The 25,362-nt window shown below is 30.6% G+C and overlaps 1 pseudogene across 1 annotated transcript in view; it reads right to left on the bottom strand.

Moving 5' to 3' along the window:
• The window catches only part of LOC143251926 (exosome complex component 10-like), a 69,427-nt pseudogene that overhangs the window by 4,486 nt on the left and 39,579 nt on the right, over positions 1-25,362 (bottom strand). Inside the window, exons 13-17 of the transcript XR_013028712.1 lie at positions 20,887-20,998; positions 12,175-12,298; positions 11,480-11,628; positions 9,491-9,583; positions 3,463-3,543 (exon numbers count right to left, since the gene is read on the bottom strand). The product of XR_013028712.1 is annotated as an exosome complex component 10-like (transcript). The remainder of the gene's footprint in view (positions 1-3,462; positions 3,544-9,490; positions 9,584-11,479; positions 11,629-12,174; positions 12,299-20,886; positions 20,999-25,362) is intronic.

Here is a 25,362-nt window from a genome sequence, read left to right as displayed (position 1 = left end):
AATTAAAAGAATAGCTAAAATGAAAAAATAGAGACATTCTTAGGTTGGTTAAGATTAGGTAAAATAAATAATAACATAGTAAAAATGTTTCACAAAACATGTACACAATCAATTTGTAGTAGCTTGTGGGTAATGTACGTCGATAGCATATCATAAGCTGCATGTTCCCTGCATGTACAATTTAAAATGACACAGACAGTAGTTAGAGCTAAGCTGCATGTTCCCCAAGTGATGTACAATTTAAATTGGCACAAACAGTAGTTATAGCAATCAAAGGGGGGTAACAAAACAGATGAATACTGTTACAAACTTAAAGCTATTTAGTATAAGTGAAGGTGGCTTCACGTTATACTCTGAAGTAACTCAGTAAAGAAAGAAAAGATAACTTATATTTTATTTTGTTGGTTACAAGGTCAGTCAGATTAACTGATCCTGATTCTGAACAGGGTAGACACAATTATAGATAAAACATGAAGTTTTACTGAAAAAAAAACATTTGAAATGTATTTGGGAGGCTTCAGAAACTAGAGAGAGTAGATCTGATATTTTTGACACATGAAAAAGTATTTTTAACCTTAACATTAAAATCATTTTACAAATCAGTTATTAAAAACAAATACTCATTGTTTCAGTTTATTAAAAATATTATATTTTAAATGATTTTTTTGTATGTGAAAGATAATGTTAACTGAAAAACTGCCACATTTGTGAAGATATACACACTATTTTGAACATTGGAAGTATTCAATCTATCACAATTTTAAACAAATACAAAGAAGTCATGGGGTTGGTCAAACTGACTAAGCCTGTGTTGAGAGTTAATTAACTGACTAGTTTATACCACAAAAATACAAAAATATATTAATAATGAGTAACTGCTTTCAAAACAATTAGCCTTATCCCTAAAACAACTTACTCTCGAGACAAATATAAAAACAAGATGTTGCTCACTTAACCATTATCAGAATAATTAATCAACTGGGTTTAACTGTAAAAGATGGATGATTTACAGTAATTTCATATATTTAAGTTTTCTGTTTTTACATCAGATACCCACATAAGAAAAATAAAAAACTTCTGAACAATAGTGCTTGTCAATCTGTTCTCTGAATAGAAAGGATAAAAGTAAGATAAGAAATATGATTTTGTCTTCCAGCTTTTAATTACTGCAAAAAAATAAAAGTCAAGCTACTCTGACTATAATTAATTTTTAAAGCTCTTTAACTCTCTCTACAGATTGCAAGTTTTTATATACAAAATATCCCAATTTTACCAAAATATTTTTTGATACCCTAAAAAAGATATATCCATGAATATACCTAGTATCATGGGTATACCTAGTATCACGAATATACCTAGTATCATGGGTATACCTAGTCTATTTTAAGTATTCCCAGTGTAAAGTGATTTTCATGTTAAAATTAAAAACAACTTTTCTTCATCTTAAAAATCTCAAATTTCATTTGCACGATTTTAGAAATATCTTAAATACATTAAATAAATAAAGAATAAACATGAAAAATAAAGTGCTCACCCAAATATATTTTCTTTCTATTGACTGTCAATGACACTTAACTGTGTCTTTTATTATACTAACAATAATATTACCCTAAATTATTTTTATTTAGTTAACTAATACATCAAAGAACACAACTTTATAACACGCAAAAAGCAGATAATATCCCACAACTATCACAGTTTTTCTAACTTTCTAATTATGAGACAAAAGCCATTACAAATTTACTCAAACTGGTCATTATTTTTCCTGTAGAAACACTGCTTGTACTTGCAGTGAAATTAATAACTCTGTGTATAAAGAACAAAAGTAACATAATAAATAAAGATGAAAATTTTGGCTTTCTATTGATTATAGATAATACAGAATGAAACATAAAAGATAACTGTTAACAACCCCAGAAAGTGATTTGACAGGTGGGTGTGGCAAGAGAGGTCTGATTTTGTTTGATAGCTCTGTAACCACAGTTGAAGGCAATAAAAATTATGGTTTGTCTGATTTTTTTGTTACATTGAATTTTGTACGTATTGGAGACGGTGAATAAAGCAGAGGAGAGAGGATGTCTAGAGAAAATGTTACATTTCTCAGACTAGGGTAAAATTCAGTTTTATAAACACTACCTTATAAAATTAAGAACATAAAACTGGTATACCATTAAAATATGTATTATTAGATAATGATTTTTATTATACTAATTAGTATAACACTTCAAAATCCTCAGGACAAGTGCAGTAAAGAATGCCCATGGTAAGAGGGTTAATGAAATGTAGTATAAATTGTTTGAAACATGTACTAACAAATCTTATTTTCTGTTTCAACATGGCTTTTCTGAAAGAATTAACTTGAAACAGTTTCATCATTTTCAAAACTTACAAGTTGCATTTTAAATAAAACTTCTAAAATGTAAGATCACACATGAATTATAGTTTGAATTAAAAGTTCAGCTACACATTTCAGTGTACTTCAGCTACACATTTCAGTGTGCTTTTGTTCAATCCTTTCATAAACAGTGATTACCGTTAAACAAAGACAATCTTCTGGTAATTAGCAATTTAAATATTTGAAGGACTTATTACTGGTACAAATACTAAAAATAAGCACATATATATGTGCTGACATGTATTTTCAAGAAAAATTCTACATAAAAATGGAAAATATGTATAGTTATAGGAATTTTCAAACATGGATTTATACACAAGTTGGAATGAATGGCAACAGTGAAGGACTGTTTGAAATGAATTATAAAGTGTTTTAGTGAGAAATTAGTGACATTGGTTTACAGAATATAAAACAACAGTGTAAACATTGACAAATTCTTATAAACTCTCTCTCATGGAAGTAAAAAGAAATGCAACACACTTGTAGTATGTAAATTAACTAGAAATATGTAAAATGAAGTAGCAGTACTTCAGTAAAGAAGAATAGTTGCACATCTACAATCACAAAGAATGTATAACTTTGTAGGACAAAATAGAAGATATTAGGTTGACATTAAAACAAAACTTTAGATACAACTAGTGAATGTAAAGCACATATAAGGAGTCAAAATAACTAACTAAAATGTCCACAGAAAAGGAGACAGTTTTACAAATATTTTGAGAAAGTCAACAGCAAAAAAAAAGACATGTAATAATAATAAGTGATATAAATACTGAATATGAAGTTGATGGAAACATAAAGAGTACTTTATGTAGACATAAATTCAGTAATGAAATATGAGGTACAAACAAGTTTTGCTTCCACAGTGACAAAATTTAGTGATGGGCATTCGTACAGCATATTAAAACTTCATTAATTTTTAGATTAAGTGAGGAAGGACAGTTAACACTTCACTTTCATGAAAATACATTTCAAAGTTGTTCAAACTTCCTCTAAAATAAAGTAAACAAACTACGTTAATTCTACGTAACTTCTATCCTTAAGATGTTATAAATAAAGAAACCAACCCTTTGAACTCGTTCCTCATTCTTTATTTCTGTTGATGATGAAGTTTCTTTGGTTGAAGAACTGTTCTTGACCATCAAGTACTGAGAAAAAACATACATATGTATTGTATACAAATAATGCAAAGTAATTCAGTTCAAACATCAACTCACTAATCGGACAAAATCACATCACAAGAACATTTTCCACCTCAAACAGGATATCAATATGCGTATTCTGCAGCATACGTGCCAGCATATAAAGATGAGGAGAAATAAAAACTTTTGCACTTTCCATTCAGTGGCTGAAGAGATACACTCACAGCAACAGAGCTATAAGTTATGATTTAATGACAGTGACTACCATAAAAAAGTAAATATTATTATCCCCACAAATCAATTAACAAATGCTGCTTACAGTGAGTATTTTGGTTCCTAGTACCATTAAACTACCTGCTTATATCATTCTCTAGGGTGTATGAATTATTACAGATTAGAGTATCTTGAAGCATACAAGGTGGAGAGTTGAGACAATTAAATTACCAACTGTCTCAACTGCAAGTTCCAGCCTACTGCAGTTCTCTTAATGACTTATACAGAGAAGCTATGCCATTTACACATCAGTCTGCTCAGGTATGAATGAGTCAGGCTAGTGAGATATCTTGATGAATAAATCTGAAAGAAAATCTGCTAAATCAGCCCCATTTAGAAGTGAGAAACATCTTTATCCTAACAGAGACTGTTTATAGCACTGAGCTTTGAAAGTGATAACTTTAAATAAAATTCCAGAACAGAAAAAAAAATCAAGTGGCAACAACAACTGTAACTCTGTATTCAGCAACACTAAATATCCTAACAATCCCACACATCAAAGATTAATTAATAACTAAATCTTACATAGTTAAGTCATCAGTAACTTGGATATGCTGCATTTCAGCCAAGGACAATTCCAGTATGAAAGTTCAAGTCACAGCAAGTTTCACACTAAAAGCTTCCCAAACTTTATGAGTATATACTTAATAAATCATTCAGTAAGATTTTAAATGTCATTCAGAGTTACTGATTTAATGAGAAAGGGCTAAATTACAAATTCTAAATATTTGTTTGAAATATATTGTTGAATGGATTAGATACTAAATTTGTCCTTGGTTCAAATATGTTCAAGAGGTGTTACTGCTAATATGTGGTTTTTGATAAATGAATGTTACATTTTTAATGACATGTAATTTAATTCAAAGATAAAATATTGCAGACATATATAGATGATGAGAAAATATACAAAAATAGTTGTGTGAAATACTGTGAAATATTTTTTTGCATATATTATTATTACAATGTCCTTTGACAGGATAAAGAAGAAAATATACCATAATCGTTACTATTATAATCTTTAAGTCAAGCAGGAAGTTTACTTGCTTAAAGAGTCCATTAAGCTTAATATGGATACATACTGAAATCATCAGTGAAATGTGACAGTGTCGAAAATCACACGATGATGTACCTTGAAGTCAACATGAAGTTATCATGGCAACACAAGTTAAGAAAGAAATAAGAACACTAAAAACGTATGAGGTATGCACTAGGTGTAGAGTTTTGCTTATAAATAAAACCAACTTTAAACTAGACATAAACAAAGTATATAAGCTATAGAGTTTGGTCAAACAGTAAACTACATCTGTTTCAAATTGCTATGCCATCCTGATTTACTGAAAAAAAGTAACTTTTTTCAATTGTTTAGGATACAAATGGAGGAAGAACATTAGAGGATCTGATATTTTAACTAAGAATGAATCTTTCTGAACTTCTTAGTATTTGCCATTTAATGAGCTATCAATAAATGTTTTTGTTCAGTGAATCCTCATTCTGACTCCTTAGTTCGCATGAAACTATCCTCCTGCTTCAATTCCTCAAGTTTGTGAAATACATAAAATACCACTGACTGCACATTTCTGATACTATAAATTAATACTATATACAACTTCTACCACACAACAATAATAATGCAGTATTACAGAAAGAATATTAAGGGTCTGGTGGACTGTGGACAGTGAATGGACAGTCTTGTCCATTGACTCATTTCCACTTATTCATAGAGATAAATGTTTGAATAATTTGGAAGGCTGTTTTCATCCATGAAATCTTGAAGCTGGCAACACGGGAAGATGAGATTGAAAATGAAAGTAGACTCCTATAAGTGTTATGTAATGTTATTTAAACTTTGTAATGACATATTAGAAGCTGGATTAATTGAGTTGACCATACTGTTAAATGAATTGCTGTAAAAACCAATGTTATACTGCATATATAAATAGCATTTTTGAGATATCTTTTATCTATCATCATCCAGCCCAATTCAGGGTCTATTACTTGATCATTATAAAGTTTAGTCCAGGAATAAACACAAATAATTATCTTTAATATTGTCAATATATCTAAATGAGAATTAGAAAGAAACTTACTGTTCATAACAGATGCAAGTAACTGGTCATGACCATGAAGCTTTCCAAACAATAACTAACAACTGACACAACCTCTTTCGAATAATTTCTAAACTTGTAAAGTTTTATCAACCAATAAACATTATAATATATAAACAACAGTAATTTTTCTGTGTGAAATAAAACTTGAAAATATATATATATATATATTAAACAATAGATAGTGCCAGTGTTATATTGGTATTTTTTACCCTGTCCAAGTTCCTAAAAATGTTCATATACATTTTTTTTTCAATATTACAAGTTATACCTTTATGGGTCTGCTTTCAATCCTCTAATTGTTTGCCTTTGCCATTATAATTAATAAATTGCAGGTTCAGGTACTTTGCCATGTAAGAATATTTCTTCCAAAGATTTTTTTTCCCAATATGCTCAACTTTACACAACTTTACTGAGAAGTAAATTTGAACATAATGTCAAAACATGCAAAAGTATAAATTTTAATAAAGGACCAATAGCAGATGATGACAAATAAATATATAAAAATGATGCTCTTGGAGAAATACTAGGATGTGATACTGAAAGAATCCAATAAATCAATAACAGTGTAAGAGAACTTGTATTATCTTTCTAGTGGGCAGGTAAAGATGGACTGTATCATAATATAAAATCATGGTTGAGTAATTTTGGTATGATGTTTCTTTAACAACCCCAGTAACCAATAAAAGTCTTTCTAATTGTGACATTTTTACTCTTTCTTAGTAAAAATAAAAAAATTTCCAGGTAGTTAAAGTTATAAATTGATGCTAATTAGACTTTTCCAAGTTTCAGTCACATAGATTTACTAAAAACCTTTAATATCTTCTTCATTTTACTCATTCTGCACAACTGAATTAAAATTCATGGTAATGGTAAATGTGGTCCTTAGAGATTATGATATTACAGATTTGTAAATGTGGTCCTTAGAGATTATGATATTACAGATTTGTAAATGTGGTCCTTAGAGACTATGATATTACAGATTTGTAAATGTGGTCCTTGGAGATTATGATATTACAGATTTGTAAATGTGGTCCTTGGAGATTATGATATTACAGATTTGTAAATGTGGCCCTTGGAGATTATGATATTACAGATTTGTAAATGTGGCCCTTGGAGATTATGATATTACAGATTTGTAAATGTGGCCCTTGGAGATTATGATATTACAGATTTGTAAATGTGGTTTATGATATTATAGATTTGTAAATGTGGTCCTTAGAGACTATGATATTACAGATTTGTAAATGTGGTCCTTGGAGATTATGATATTACAGATTTGTAAATGTGGCCCTTGGAGATTATGATATTACAGATTTGTAGATGTGGCCCTTAGAGATTATGATATTACAGATTTGTAAATGTGGTCCTTAGAGATTATATTACAGATTTGTAAATGTGGCCCTTGGAGATTATATTACAGATTTGTAAATGTGGTCCTTAGAGATTATGATATTACAGATTTGTAAATGTGGCCCTTGGAGATTATGATATTACAGATTTGTAAATGTGGCCCTTGGAGATTATGATATTACAGATTTGTAAATGTGGTCCTTAGAGATTATGATATTATAGATTTGTAAATGTGGTCCTTAGAGACTATGATATTACAGATTTGTAAATGTGGTCCTTGGAGATTATGATATTACAGATTTGTAAATGTGGCCCTTGGAGATTATGATATTACAGATTTGTAGATGTGGCCCTTAGAGATTATGATATTACAGATTTGTAAATGTGGCCCTTAGAGATTATATTACAGATTTGTAAATGTGGCCCTTGGAGATTATATTACAGATTTGTAAATGTGGTCCTTAGAGATTATGATATTACAGATTTGTAAATGTGGTCCTTGGAGATTATGATATTACAGATTTGTAAATGTGGCCCTTAGAGATTATGATATTACAGATTTGTAAATGTGGTCCTTAGAGATTATGATATTACAGATTTGTAAATGTGGCCCTTAGAGATTATGATATTACAGATTTGTTTTCTTTCCACCAAAAATAAAATTAAGAATTTGATGTGACAACATAGAGCTGTGATCTATTCTTTAATAATAGCATAAAAAAATCAATTTGAAAACATGTACAACCAAGCGAATTCTCTCATCTTAGAAACTGATGGTATGATTTTATATGAATATTTATGAAACAGTTTGGTTTGTTTCATATTACACTTTATCTCACAAAAGTCTCCAATTTATTATGTTACATACGTTATGTATCACAAGCTCAAACAGCCATAAATTTTAATTTAGAAGTTAATTAAATATTGATATGTATTACATTTATGATATTTACCAATAAGATTGATACAGACTATCTTCTTTCTTAACATATATATATTATCATGTACAAAAAACAATACAAATTATAATAACAGTTATTAAAAACAGTTATCACAGATAATGATTTCTACACAACAGTTTTACAAACATGTAAACAATACTGAGACTTATATTTGGTCTAGAACTGAGTATTTTACTGACAGTCCAGGTCCATAACTAACAAATTAATTCTAAGCTTAAACTAGCAAGGTTGGTTGGTTGGCCCCATGTTACCAACATTTTACTCATGAAGATATTTAATGTTCTTGTAGAAATACTAATACCACAAGTTAATTTCCTGAAGTTGAATGGTTTGTAACATTCAAAATCTACAAACGTTCCTGATCAAATTCTGTAGTTTTCCAATTAATAAGTGTTAATTACAATTACAGCTTCAGAGGCTTATAGTATACTAGATGTAGCTGACCAATAATACTAATAACTGCATTAGTTTTATATACCAACCACGCAAGATTCTTGAATGTTCAACAATATTCAAAAACATGTAAACCACATATTGCTGATTTTTACTCTCAAGAATCTTCTACAAGTTTAGAGAAAAGGAGGGACTTGTGCAATACACATCCAACAATATATGTCACATTGAAACACATGTAGGTATTAAAATAAATGTACATTGGAGGGACTTGTGCAACACACATCCAACAATATATGTCACATTGAAACACATGTAGGTATTAAAATAAATGTACATTGGAGGGACTTGTGCAACACACATCCAACAATATATGTCACATTGAAACACATGTAGGTATTAAAATAAATGTACATTGGAGGGACTTGTGCAACACACATCCAACAATATATGTCACATTGAAACACATGTAGGTATTAAAATAAATGTACATTCATTACAGAATCTACTCACATACAATTAGAAACTGACAAACGTCAGTAAGTTCAGTGTTTGTATTTTTGCAAGACTGTTATTATACTTTTTATTTATATGTAGTTTGTGCAACTATAAAATATCCCCAATATGATGACAGACACAATTGTTTTACATGAAATATTAGTTAAAGGATGTTTGTTTTGTATATCTATCATTATAATGCGATTCATTTTTACAAAATATATTAATAATATATATATATTATATACAAAACTGATTTATCTATCAATAAAAATAAGTCAGATTTTTAAATTCCAGTTACTTAAACTTTAGTTACCTACGAAATTATAAAAAATCACTGTCTAGTTTAGCTAAGTCATGTAAACCCACCCGTTCATATGGTGTTATTAGGGTGTTTATTCCTCCAATACTGTACGTCTTTCCTTCTTTCTTTCTAGATGTGCTTTTCAAGTCAGAGTCTTCCTGCATTCAAACAGAGAAGTAGTTGATCAAACTAGGAAAACTTACAAGTAATTTTATAAACAAATTCTTCAAATAATAAATTAAATTTTAATGTTTTTATTACAGAAAGTTTATGACGTTGTTCTTCTATAAACTTTCACAGTTTTTTATATCCAAGTTTCATTTGATTTTTAAATTACTCAGCTACAGAAAGTTCAGTGTTACTGTAAAAGAAAAGCTTTCATTTTGATTTTTAAATTACTCAGCTATAGAAAGTTCAGTGTTACTGTAAAAGAAAAGCTTTCATTTTGATTTTTAAATTACTCAGCTATAGAAAGTTCAGTGTTACTGTAAAAGAAAAGCTTTCATTTTGATTTTTAAATTACTCAGCTACAGAAAGTTCAGGGTTACTGTAAAAGAAAAGCTTTCATTTTGATTTTTAAATTACTCAGCTATAGAAAGTTCAGGGTTACTGTAAAAGAAAAGCAAGTAAGCTTACTGAAAGTTTTACCTTTTTTAATTTAAATAATACTGACTGAAATACTGTACAGGTATAACTGCACCACTGTGCAAAAACTGTATGATGCCGATGAAGGCATAAGGCCAAGGTGTGACCTCTAATACTGGGAGCATAACAAAAACATTTTGTAACACACGAGGGTAACAGTTATTGCAAAATTAATATCTATTACAGTGTTACTCAATTTCTGTCTGTTCCAAAAATACACTTACTAGTTACATGCACATAAGCAAGCACTTCATTTTATCAAATTTAAACAAAAACACATGCATATATACTTTAGTAGATGTATGTACAACAACACATTCAAAGTTTATCAGCCATTTTAAAAAGATCTAACATTAGGTAATACAATAAGGTTAAGTTTATTTACTGATAGTATTAGGTTCAATAAAGTTTAGTCCTGACTAAACTAAAGCAAAAAACATTCATAAGTTATACAGTGTTAATTTATTTCTTCATCAAATATAGACCATACTTAACAAAGACTAACTAATGTTAGGCCTAAGATAAGAATAAAAAATTTTGCATCCACTGTACTTTACACGTGATATAAATACTTGGTTGATGATGTTGAACCACCATATCAATCTTTATGTGATATAAATATATGGTTGATGTTGTTTAACCACCATATCAAACTTTCTTTTATGTAAAATAATTTCTTTAAATTAAATAAGCTTAAAGCACAAGCTTCCTGTTAATTCAAAGTAACTGATAAGAAACATTTAATAAACTTATTATGAATTACTCATAAAAAATGAATAAAATTAACCCTGTTTCTATTTTGTAAACCATGTTGGTTGATTATTTCCCTGCCTAGAGTAAATTTCAAACAATATTTGCAAGTTGACACTTTATACAATGTTGAATATTCTTAAGGAACCCAAGGTTAATGAATGAAAGTTGCTGGATTCTTTCTCAAAAACCCCTGTTTTCCTCAAGATCAGCGAGATGTAGGGTTCTCAAGAATGAGATGACCTCGAAATCTTTAACTGTTGGTAGATGGAAAGCCAACTGCAAATGTTGTCTATGATTAAACTTTGTTACAAATTTTATTTTAAATTATTACTTTCCCCATTAGTTGAAGAGTATTTCAGCTTGTAGTGTGATATAGCAGAAATTTTCTGATTAAAGTACAATTAATAAATCTACACAAAAAGGACTAATGTTTAAAAACTCCAACAAGTAGTTCAACAAGATTTTACAGAAAGTCACAGAGAAGATGATATATAATATATGCTCTATTTTGACTATATGTGTATCCTGAAGAAGCTTAATTAAAAATAATAATAATTAAAACAAATGTCTGTGTAATTGTAATATATTTTCTATCATTCACAACACCACAAATTTTTAATCATACATTTGAATGGCATAATGCAACTTAATCTTACCTCTGAAATCCAATTAAACAATGTAATAGAAGTTGTATGTTTTCTAGTTGCTGGAGAAAATTTAGATGGTGATTTGAAACACCTATTTTCTGGTGCCTCATCATCTAGAAGATATGTATTAAGTGACCCATCTTCTGTTCCTAAGTCATCTTGAAAAATAAAAAAGTTATACGATATCATTCTTGATGACGAGAAACCCACTTGAAATAAAAATGCATCTCAGAATTGCTGGTATGGGTATTAACACTTTTACTGACAAGGAGAGAACAATGTTTCAACCTTAACCTGAAGATGATCTAGGAAGGTCGAAATGTTACTCTCTCCTTATCAATAAAAGTGTTAATACCCACACCAGCAATTCTGAGATACATTTTTATGTAACATCAATATAATGAACTCTGGTACAACTGTTTATCTGATATATTTTAACAACTACTTAAGTCAGTAATTTCAAAAAGTTTGTTTTTGTTGCAAAAACGATTACAAACTTTTATACAAAGCTGAAAGAGTTGATTTTCAAAAAATGTGCATTTATTTCAACACACGGATGAAACTGAACATTGTGTTTATGTTATACACCATCAGATTTAACTCTAACAAGTGAAAAATATTCTTTTGATTCAAGCTGAATGAGGATTCTGTACATCTTTCAGTGTAAACAGCATTTTAAATATTAATGTACTGTATCTACTCACCAAACAAGGCAGGTGTATGATCTTCTTCAAGGTGAAGTAGCATGTCATGTGGGCAGTATAGGACATTATTAGTATCAATATGTTTCTCATCAGGAGACTTCAGGAGTACCTCAACATGTTCTGGCTTTAATACAGAAAAAAAATATTATTATCCCACACAATATTTCAAAGAGGCTACAAAATATACAACAGATTTTGAAATTGGCATGTACTTGTCATTACAGAGTACCTAACTGCAGTAATGTTGGCTATTTGATTAACTATAATACTTATGGTGAGATATAGTTCAAATTGTATTTTGGTCTTACTATTATATTTTAGTTAATTATGTATTAGTTATGTTTAAAATACAAAATTGAAATACTTAATTTTTTAAAAAATATTTATTATTCTTTGCATCAGTTCTCAAGGCTTGAGATATTACAGGGTAAACAAACATTTTGCCAAAGGATTGTGTATATTTATCAGACTTTGTAACCTGATTCTGGGACACCACTATGTTGAGATTAATAGCAAGTGAGTAATGACAAGAAATATAAACAAAACACTAAAAATTAATTATATGTGAAAAGACCCAAAATCACATCAACAACAATGTTAAAAAAAAATGTATTTTAAGCATTTTGCATCCTCCAACAATAATAGCTAGAATCCCAGATTGAAGAGGTGGAAGAATAGGTGCAAAAGTTAACTACATAAGCACATAAGCACTTTTTGGATAGTACATGAATAAGGTCCATGCAGTGTGACTTCTCTTGAAGGAGGAACACACACATGTGAGACCACACCACATCTATAACCAGGCGTATTCTTTCCTAACAAGAAAGTACTTGTCAAAGAATTTGGAAAGAAATAGTTCTAGCACATTCAATACTACATATATGTTGGTTAGTCAAGTTCAACACCAAAATCAAATACCCAGAAACCAACATCCAGATAATGGTAGGAGGGAGGGTTCCTAACCAAAGATGAGAAATGTTTGGGAAAACCTAATGGATGTATCCCATGGCATAGAATGGCTAGGATGCACTAGATCTTACTCAGTGGGTCAACTCCAGTCCAAAACCAGGCAGCACTGGATATTTATCTCCATTCCACAGAAGAAAGAGGGCCCCTACAGTGTTTACCTCAAGCCTATGAGACAAAAAGATAAAATGTTCTGTTCAATCTATCTACACACTGTACATGTGCACAAACTCTCAAACAACACCAGCCACTAGAGAACTGAGTGATATTAGGTAAAAGAGTGCTTATATAATGGTTCACTCAAATGCAAAAACAAATGGACTTCTGGTTCCTGGTTCAGTTTCATGCACTAACAGAACTTATGAGCCACAACCAACAAATGATATGCTGGTGGTATTGCAGCTAACAAGAGTACTTTCCAGCCAGTATAGCTCTTTGCTATACTAGAGTCCCAAGCCTGTTTGTCAGTAGAGATGTACTAGGGGTAGGCCATACCAACTAATATATCATGTCCACAGTAGGTTGAGGGCTCCATACCAAGACATGCTCAAGGACTTGTGTTAGCTGGTCCAACTTGAATCCAAAACCAACTGTCGGAGAACTGACATCCATATCATGGTAAGATGAGGGATCTCAACTGGAGGAGAGAAATTCATTCTGGTAGATCTTACTTCATTCACACTAGGGTATATCACCTACCTTATGATTTTCCGCAGTGTCTGGGTTTCTTCTGCTTCTAGTGTAAACTTGTTCCATGTTTTAAGTAATAATAATAAAAAAAAGTAACTGCAGATTTTGTGAAAGTTTTGACATCATCTACACTAAGAAACTGAATGTTTTGACATCATCTACACTAAGAAACTGAATGTTTTGACATCATCTACGTGGCACACTAAGAAACTGAATGTTTTGAATTGTGAAAATTATGTGCATCATATAAAATAATACCCAAAACTGAAAGAACTGAAACTCTTACATGAAGTATATTATTCAAAATAAAGAGGTAAATTAACAATAACATTTTTGAAACTAAGTGAATCATTATAAATCGCTTTTTAATGAAATAAAACTTAATATCTGCCTGCACAGACATGGCTTTTACTTTCAGTTATGTTCAACCACTTGGAGCACAATGTTCTTAACTCTTGGCTGATACTAAAAAATCTGAGCTGTATTTCACTTCCCATTAAGCACAACTGTTGATGATGAGAGCCTGAAGGTTGGTTTCTGATGCTTGATATGGCAAAAATTGGGACGAATCTTCAATATTTTCTATTAAAAACACATGGTTGAGGTGTAGGACATGAAATGTGTACCAGGTGTCAGGCCCAACCAAATCGGCAAGGGTTGTTGACAGTGTGATAGGATTTTGAAACTTGGGCATGCAAGATCCTATTCTAAAGCACGCTTTTGATATAAGTTATTCCATTTCTACCTTAAGTGCCTAAAGGCTACTGGCAAGAGCATGTTGTATTTCTAATTGGAACTTTGTTGGTGAAGAGTGCAAGAGATACTATCTCTGCCATCAGTACCACAAATTCTTTAGAGATATCAGGAATTGCTCTTCTGTTCTCCTTGAAACCACTAGGTTCACAGCCTCATACATCAGCAGGTAGTAGTACAGCTTCAAATCATGTCAAGAAGCATCAGCAGCAAAACTGCAGGTCATCCACCTGGGGCTATAGATATGGTGGCAAAGTTATAAAATTCCTGGTCTTTGAGATTTGGTCTCTAGTGGTGATTGTGCCATGATACATTTGTTGAAGTTGCTACTCAAACATGCAGGTTTCAAGAAAATATAGTGGCTTTGCTCTCTATCCAGCCTCATAAAGTGCACCTGGTTGTTTGAATGCAAGTGTTTGTCCATCAACTTCTTGTCCTAGAACATTGTACATAGCTCACTAAACTCCTAATAATTTTCTCTTTGTAGTTTGAATTCAGTCTGAGTGACTTTGAAAATGTGGTTCTGATATCTTCAACCAAACTGCATAAATCTCTGCTAAATGTAGCTGGGTTGAATAGTGAAAGTGGCTAATTACTACCATGTGGTAGCAGTTCAAAGTTCTTGCAAAACCAAAAGAAGAGTCTAGCTTCTGGTAATTTGGAAACTTCAATTTGTATGCCATTGAACAAGGGAGGATAAATTCACCAAAATAATCTTGACAGCATATGCATGAGAGTGCCAAGCTAATGTACTTTTGGATTATCATGTGATGCAGTAACATGAACAATATTAGATGCTACTGTATCAAATGGAAAGTTGACAATACAGTTTGTGCAGTGCCATAAATTCAGCAGTTCAGTAATGAATTTATCAGATATTCAACCTGAGCTAAGTTGGTACAATGTAACACCAAGAGACTTTATTTCATGTATATTTCCAACCATAACGGTAAGATGCTTTTCAGTTACACCTTGGTTAGACAGTGAAGATAGGAGTTTTAAATTCTAGTGCAGAGTGGCAAACTTTGAAGGAATCCACTGTTCTTTGCAAGATATTGTTGTGCTGTGTCTAACCTAAAGCTGTGATCCATCATCAACTGTTGCATATGATTTTGAAAAGGATCACTGCTTGTCTCTTCTATCAGAGCTTCTGTGAAGAAGATCTATTGGGTTGGAATCATTTTCATGCATGTGAAACAAGTTTAGGTCTATGTAAAGTATCATGTAACATGAAGGCTGTTGTCCCAGTATGAATACTTCAGCAGTAAGTTCTTGGAGTTGGTTGATGGTGCTGTAGAAGCACTCTAACTCCACATGCTGTTCTTATGATTTAAAACAATTTGGGATTAACAGCATAATAAATTTGACCAACTCATGATTTTACAGTGTCATAATGAGTCATGTATCTGAAATTAATAAAAGATCTAAATTACCTTTGGTTACAGAGGTTTTAAACAGCATGGATGAGAAATTTTTGAATCAATAACTTCAAAACTGTGCATCTGAATATAATTTTTGTTTCCAACAACTTCCTGAAAACATGTCCAGGAACTATCTTTGCTATTAAGATCAAAACAAAATTATTTTGCAATTCTATTATATCCCACTGTATCTTACTCATCAATGTTTATGAAATTTAATTTATAAAAATAATAGAAGTTAACAGCAAATGTCAAAAAAGGAACAGTAGCTAATGCATGAGCATTTATCGTAAACACATGTCTGCATAATGAAAATCATAAAAGTGATAAAGCTGCAAAGTTTCATAATTTTTTTCAAAAATTTCTATTTTATGTTTCATTTGGATAACTTAGTGGGGTTTTTTTGCTCTTACTTAATACACACAGCTATGTTGCTCAGATATGATGGCTTCTCATCAAGTCTGTACACTTTATTAGCCTTCACAGATACGAAGCCCACATAGCTACTATCCATTGTTGCTGTGTATTAAATTAACAAATTAACTAATTCATAGCATATGAATTTATACATTACTTGACAATAAAGAAACAAAATACAGCAATAATATTTTGTTATACTTTGTGCCACGTGTTCCACATGGAGTTTTTTTCTTTTGTCATAATAAGTAAACTTTCTGGGTCTATTTCATTTTCCATTAAAATTATTCTTTTTCCATTTAACATTTGCAATTCCTCACTTCTGTCTTTAATATAAGGTTCTATAATATCAAGACATGATAAAATTAGACAAATCTGATGATCATAAAACTCTTACACACTACTCTTCAGTATATGTTGAAATCCATTGTCCAGAACAGTGCAGAAAATAAGAAACATGCTTTTTTGCAGCATGAACACATTAACTGTATTTTGCTATACTGTTTATAATAACACTAAGTTTTAGAGATATAACTGATATATTGCTATACTGTTTATAATAAAACTAAGTTTTAGAGATATAACTGTATTTTGCTATATTGTTTATAACACTATGTTTTAGAGATATAACTGATATTTTGCTATACTGTTTATAATAACACTAAGTTTTAGATATAACTGTATTTTGCTATACTGTTTATAATAACACTATGTTTTAGAGATATAACTGTATTTTGCTATACTGTTTATAATAACACTATGTTTTAGAGATATAACTGATATTTTGCTATACTGTTTATAATAACACTAAGTTTTAGAGATATAACTGATATTTTGCTATACTGTTTATAATAACACTAAGTTTTAGAGATATAACTGATATTTTACTATAGTGTTTATAATAACACTAAGTTTTAGAGACATAACTGATATTTTCTATACTGTTTATAATAACACTAAGTTTTAGAGATATAACTGATATTTTGCTATACTGTTTATAATAACACTAAGTTTTAGAGACATAACTGATATTTTGCTATACTGTTTATAATAACACTATGTTTTAGAGACATAACTGATATTTTGCTATACTGTTTATAATAACACTAAGTTTTAGAGATATAACTGATATTTTGCTATACTGTTTATAATAACACTAAGTTTTAGAGACATAACTGATATTTTGCTATACTGTTTATAATAACACTAAGTTTTAGAGACATAACTGATATTTTGCTATACTGTTTATAATAACACTAAGTTTTAGAGACATAACTGATATTTTGCTATACTGTTTATAATAACACTAAGTTTTAGACATAACTGATATTTTGCTATACTGTTTATAATAACACTAAGTTTTAGAGACATAACTGATATTTTGCTATACTGTTTATAATAACACAAATTTTAGAGACATAACTGATATTTTGCTATACTGTTTATAATAACACTAAGTTTTAGAGACATAACTGATATTTTGCTATACTGTTTATAATAACACTAAGTTTTAGAGATATAACTGATATTTTGCTATACTGTTTATAATAACACTAAGTTTTAGAGATATAACTGATATTTTGCTATACTGTTTATAATAACACTAAGTTTAAGAGACATAACTGATATTTTGCTATACTGTTTATAATAACACTAAGTTTTAGAGATATAACTGATATTTTGCTATACTGTTTATAATAACACTAAGTTTTAGAGACATAACTGATATTTTGCTATACTGTTTATAATAACACTAAGTTTTAGAGATATAACTGATATTTTGCTATACTGTTTATAATAACACTAAGTTTTAGAGACATAACTGATATTTTGCTATACTGTTTATAATAACACTAAGTTTAAGAGACATAACTGATATTTTGCTATACTGTTTATAATAACACTAAGTTTTAGAGATATAACTGATATTTTGCTATACTGTTTATAATAACACTAAGTTTTAGAGACATAACTGATATTTTGCTATACTGTTTATAATAACACTAAGTTGTAGAGATATAACTGATATTTTGCTATACTGTTTATAATAACACTAAGTTTTAGAGACATAACTGATATTTTGCTATACTGTTTATAATAACACTAAGTTTTAGAGACATAACTGATATTTTGCTATACTGTTTATAATAACACAAATTTTAGAGACATAACTGATATTTTGCTATACTGTTTATAATAACACTAAGTTTTAGAGACATAACTGATATTTTGCTATACTGTTTATAATAACACTAAGTTTTAGAGATATAACTGATATTTTGCTATACTGTTTATAATAACACTAAGTTTTAGAGATATAACTGATATTTTGCTATACTGTTTATAATAACACTAAGTTTAAGAGACATAACTGATATTTTGCTATACTGTTTATAATAACACTAAGTTTTAGAGATATAACTGATATTTTGCTATACTGTTTATAATAACACTAAGTTTTAGAGACATAACTGATATTTTGCTATACTGTTTATAATAACACTAAGTTTTAGAGATATAACTGATATTTTGCTATACTGTTTATAATAACACTAAGTTTTAGAGACATAACTGATATTTTGCTATACTGTTTATAATAACACTAAGTTTAAGAGACATAACTGATATTTTGCTATACTGTTTATAATAACACTAAGTTTTAGAGATATAACTGATATTTTGCTATACTGTTTATAATAACACTAAGTTTTAGAGACATAACTGATATTTTGCTATACTGTTTATAATAACACTAAGTTGTAGAGATATAACTGATATTTTGCTATACTGTTTATAATAACACTAAGTTTTAGAGACATAACTGATATTTTGCTATACTGTTTATAATAACACTAAGTTTTAGAGACATAACTGATATTTTGCTATACTGTTTATAATAACACTAAGTTTTAGAGACATAACTGATATTTTGCTATACTGTTTATAATAACACTAAGTTTTAGAGATATAACTGATATTTTGCTATACTGTTTATAATAACACTAAGTTTTAGAGACATAACTGATATTTTGCTATACTGTTTATAATAACACTAAATTTTAGAGACATAACTGATATTTTGCTATACTGTTTATAATAACACTAAGTTTAAGAGACATAACTGATATTTTGCTATACTGTTTATAATAACACTATGTTTTAGAGATATAACTGTATTTTATCTTCAATAAATCTAAATTACCCATTTCTTTTTTTCCTACAACAACTTCAATTTGTAACACGACACTACATTTGTTTTTCCTAAGTAACAGTTTACATCTATTTATAATTAAGTTTTATTCCCCATTTAACAATGTCTAATTACTATCCACACCATTAGAAGTTGTAAATCACTCAGAGCACACACATTACATTATCCCTCAGCTACTATAAACTGCTAATGTGCATGCATGGTGAAATATTTTTATTGTATTACTATTTATTTTATCTAATCTAAACGAACTTTAAGAAATCCTTATTTGTACATTTTAGTTACTTTTATAATAAAGAATAAACATGAAATAAATTATTAACCCAATCATCTCTTTTTCCTACTGTTGATTGTCAAGGACACTTAAGTCTATTTTTATGTACTGATGGCAGTAATGCATTACAAAATATACTTAAATAATGCACCAAAGAACACAGAATAATAACAAGAAAAAAACACAACAGATAATCCCTCGTTACTCTAAAACTTTTTCTGGCTTTCTAACTATACAAAAGAGCTGTTACAATTAATCCAAACTACTTATCTTTTCCATGGGAATGAAGTTACTACTAATAGCAAAACTGACAACTTTCCACTTAGAAAACAACATAATATAGTGCATTATTTTATAAATGAAAATGACTTTCTATTTGTTATAGACAATATGAAATTAAACACAAGAGAGAACTATTAACACATCCTGAAACACAGGATGTGATAGGTAGGTACAGCAAGGAGGGTCTGGTTTTCTATGTGATAGCTTTCTTGCCAAATAAAGTTGAAGGATATAAAAATTATGGTGTCTGAGTAAGAATAATTTTATGGTGAATAGGGTTACTTCAGGCTTACAGGAGGGGTAATGGATAAAATAAAAAGAAGAAGATGTCTACAGAAAATATGTCACATGTCAAATTGGGGGGAAATTCTATTTTTTTTCAAATATTGTCTTACAAAATGAAAACCTCTATACTATTAAAATATAGATTACTAGCAATGATTTTATGCTATACTGATTGGTATAACATAAAAAGTAGATAAAATAAATTCTGAATGTAAGTCACTAAAACCTCCTGGTATGCAAAGTACGGGATGTTCATCATGATAAGGTTAAAAGTTTTTATCTTACAAAAAAATCCTCAGGTTTAGATGTAAATTATCAGAAAATAACAAAAAAAAATAACCTTTAATGTTTAGGTACGTTTATTTCTAGTGACTATTGTAAATTCTACTTCATAAGATATATCAACAACTTACCTTCACCACTGGTTGATCTCTTGCTTTCATAATGATCATGTGAAGTTCATTTAGATGTTGTCGAACCATAGGAGGAATAGGATTACAGCAAGCAAGAATACCTTGTTGTTCTCTGTAAACAGATAACTTTCCTATCAAAAATACCTTGTTCTCTGTAAACAGATAACTTTCCTATCAAGAATACCTTGTTGTTCTCTGCAAACAGATAATTTTCCTACCTAACATGCTAATTAGAAACTTAAAAAACAAATTAATACAGTAAAATGACAACATAACTATTCTTTGACATTGGCTTTGCTGTCTAAGCATTAGTCTTGCATGCATTAGTTTTTTACACCTACATATAAAAGCCATTGGCAATATGTAACTTGCAAATTTCTCCATCCTCATTGGTTCATAATTAAGGATATTGCAGTGTTATAACTTTACTCTCAATACTTAATTATATTAATTTAATTCAATCTTATTCTGAAGTAATATTCCTGTACTGAAAACGAATTCCCAGTGTGTACTTACTTTCACTCACATAAACAGCTACTCTCATTTTGTGCTGTCATCTACATGTAAAATTGTTTTTTGCAGGCCACAAGCCTTGAGCAGCCACACCTTACAATAAACTGGTTCAAATGCATCTTGCACGCAGATAATCATGCATCACACTCTCCTGACACATGCAGCTCCCTCTGTTTGATTCTACAAAACTACAACTTTTGGCAAAAAAAATATTGGAACTACATTTTAAGTAAAGGAAAACCATTACTTCTGATACGGTACATTACATCCACTCATATAAATAGCCAGAATCCACACTGAATAGGTAATGGGGACCAATGCAAGTGAATGAAAGAATCTTCTTTCAATAGCATTCAAAGAACACCTAAAAATAAAGAGATCCTCATATAAGAGGATCATATACTGGAGACCACTTCTGTACCAGGTGTAACATTAATCCAATGTGGAAAGATGCAATGCAGACATAGATGGAAAACGAAAAGAGCAACCAAATGGAAGAGAGCAATGGTTGGAGAGGGATCTGTCCCTATCCAATATATCAGAATCTCATTCTCATAGACTGTATTATCATGGGTTAGGGTAAAAAAGATGTGCCCCTAAGAGTAGAGTGATTAGGACACAATAGATTGTACATAGCAAATCAACTGTATATAAAACCCAAGCTGACAGAAACCAACATTCATGCAGGTGTAGAATGAGGATCATACAACTGGCAAGTGAACTACAATGTAAAACCTATCACTAGAAACTAACCTCCATGTGGGAACTGAAAGAAGGATCATGCTGGTGGCAAGTCAACTACATTCCAAAACCCAGCCAAATGGTAGGGGTAGGGAGGAGAATCATATCATTTTCACCTTAAAGTTTGGAAGACCAGAGGGTATCTTATACACCCTGGTATATGAACAAGGGCATATAATATTAATGTGAAAGTTTGATTGACTGATCCAGGAACCTGACATCAAGATGAATAGTACTGTAAAAATGTCTCTATCCTCCAAAACCAATGCAACAGGAACCATCCCTAGCACAACAACATCCTCAGTATAATAAAATCATTGAGGGATAACATAAAAGGATGAACCATATTTACCTGCAAGCACATCCATCATGACCCACAACATGGATGGAGGAACAAGAATACAAGTGAGTGAGGGACTAGAGACACTTGTAGTACACGAGGACTTATGTTGATTGGTTCAGATCTGAATCCAAGAGAAAGTTTCTAGGAACCAACATTCATGAGGGGGTAGAATGAGGAATCCCAGTCAAAGGGGTGAACTGTAAATTTGATGGCTTACTCTACAGTTACAGATTGGAGGACATTTCATCATCCATACCATCAACCTATTCCAAGCTGAATGGTTTTATTGTTATATGTATATTGTATCATTATCACATTCAGGAGAAAGCCTCCATGGTCCACCACTCTAGCAGCTTGGAACTGGAAAAGTGTTATGGGAAGGCCTTACCACAAAAACCCGGCCATATCTCACTTATTCAAGCTAAGGTGTGGCAAGGACAGGCAACTATACCCTTTTGCTTTACCCACAAAGTTTAGGGGTGAGTATGGTCTGGAATGGACATATTAATGAAACAAATATATTGCAAGGGAAACAAATCTACAAGCCATCTTTTGAAATACCCCATCCAGCAGTGACTAGTTTAAGTATACCTGGACAGACCCCCCACTATCCAAAGAATGGGATTCATAAAGAAAAAACAAAGGGATACACTCCTGGAAAAAGAAAAGGTATGTATTCAAAAATGCATCTTAGTCTCATTGAAGGGTGAATGACAATGACAGGTGGAAGACAATACCCTGATGAAGATGAAAGAGCCACATGATACAGATAATGAAATAAAAGTACAAGGTGTAGTCCCATGCTCAATGCAATAAGTACTTTCACCGTGCAACAAGGATGAGACCTGACACAGAGTAACAAGGAGGAATGAAATCAACCACAGAAGATGACAAATGGGATAAAAAATAAATGTATAAGTTGGTCTTAATCATGTCTGAACTCATCAATGGTCAAGGCAAGCATACGAAGAATCATGGACAAAGACATGACAAGCTCTAAGGGTAATGTATGAAACTAGTACTCAACTCCATTGTGAACAAATTTAAGACCACACAAGAAGGGATGAAAAATAGGAATGGGGCATAAGATTACAAAACACTGACCATGAACTTCCCCCAGTCCTGGAGAAAAAAAAAACCATGGTGTAGTAAAAAAAAAAAAACAATACAGGGAAAGAAAAAAGCCATGAAGAAAATAAGGTAGATAGATAAATCACAGAACTTTGTAAGGATAATACACAACTAATGCTCAAATACAGGACTGGTAAATAAATTAAAAATAAAATGGACAAATGGAGGAAAAGAGCTGTCAATAAGTCCCAATAAGAGGAGGAATGGAAATGAATTTGATACAAGGGTTTTTTACTCCAGAAGATACCAAAAGTAAAGAAGCCATTTTTGTAGGGAAAAAAAAACCAAAAACAGCAAATACCTACAAGAAGGAAGAAAATACCCCACAAGCAATAAATAGAACAGATCAGAAATGAGGTGTATATTGGTTAATACTATTAGGGGTGGTGACAGGGGAAGACAAAGGCTTGAAAACTGGAGTAGGGAGAAATGAATAGAATTAACAGATATGCAAAGTGTAGAGAAGAAAGAAAACAAAAAACAATATGCCTGATGGTAAGCTAAGGCAATATCAACCAAAGTCCATGAAGGGCAAAGAATTCCAGGACCACGTCTCAAAAGAGAGACGAAAAAAAAAATCTCAATCTCAACTAAATAAAATGATTGGAATAGGAAAAAGAAAACATAAAAATGGTTGAGGTAGGCCTAGCAGACTCTGTAGTAGATACTTGAAAAGGCTAATTCATAATGAGGTGGAGGTAAATTGTCAAAACAGGTGTTGTACACTATTGGTTACCTTCCTCATCAAACTGCTGAAAATTAGGGAGACCTCATATTCTGGAGTCCCTAAAAGCAGAATTAATTGTAAGAAGTAAAAAAATCAAATCAATTATAAAAAAGTCATTATATGGCAAAATTAAGTGTAGGTTGAAAAAAAACATAGATAGCATTTGTTGAAGAAAAAATATATATAACCTAAATTTTGATTTACCAAAAAGATGAATGATAAATAAGCCAAAAATTACAAAGACAAAGTAAGCACAAACTAACACTGTAAGACTACATCACTAAATGTTAACTAAAAATTCCTAACCTTACAACAGGTAGGTAGAAATCTTAAGTAAATGTATATTACAGGAATCAAATAACAACAAATGTTAATATCAAAATATTTAAAAAACTATAAAAGTATAACAGGTAATCTGTCCAAATTCAGCACACCAACATGTGTGGAACACCAAACTAAAGTTCTGATAATGGTCCTCTCATAATGTATTAAAGTTGACAATTCCTTCACTGAATACTGGCATCTGAAGCCTACATAACTGTGCTCAAAATGAAAACATTTTCAAAGTGGAAATAAAACTTTGGTGGTCCTTTCCCACAAAAAACAAGAACAAAAAAACTTGAAATGGCAAAGAGGGAAGTTGTCACTTAAAACAGGTAAAGTGAAGTAGGAAAAAAAGTAGATATCTCGACTTTGTATGAAATAAAAACAGATGAACGGCAAAAGAGCACAAAGAAAAACTATCTTTACAACAGCACCATCAAATGAAAAGTGATGGTTCTGTAGAATTAAATACAGGGAGTCATACGTGTCAAGTGAGTGTGTCACACTCTTATTAGAGGAGGGTTGTGTGATAACTTACATGTAAGAAGCATTTGGGCCTAGTAATGAAATAAATTATATGGTTTAAGTATTATTATTACACACACTTCTAATTCTTGAAAATTACTAATGGATTAAATATTGAATGTACAGTTTCAAAATACAATAAACCTAACATTAATTTCTTATAACAAGTATA

Source organism: Tachypleus tridentatus, chromosome 6 (genome assembly GCF_004210375.1).
Source record: "Tachypleus tridentatus isolate NWPU-2018 chromosome 6, ASM421037v1, whole genome shotgun sequence".
Classification (NCBI taxonomy): domain Eukaryota; kingdom Metazoa; phylum Arthropoda; class Merostomata; order Xiphosura; family Limulidae; genus Tachypleus; species Tachypleus tridentatus.
Note: the sequence above shows the minus strand (reverse complement) of the source record. Positions and strands in the feature narration are given on the sequence as shown.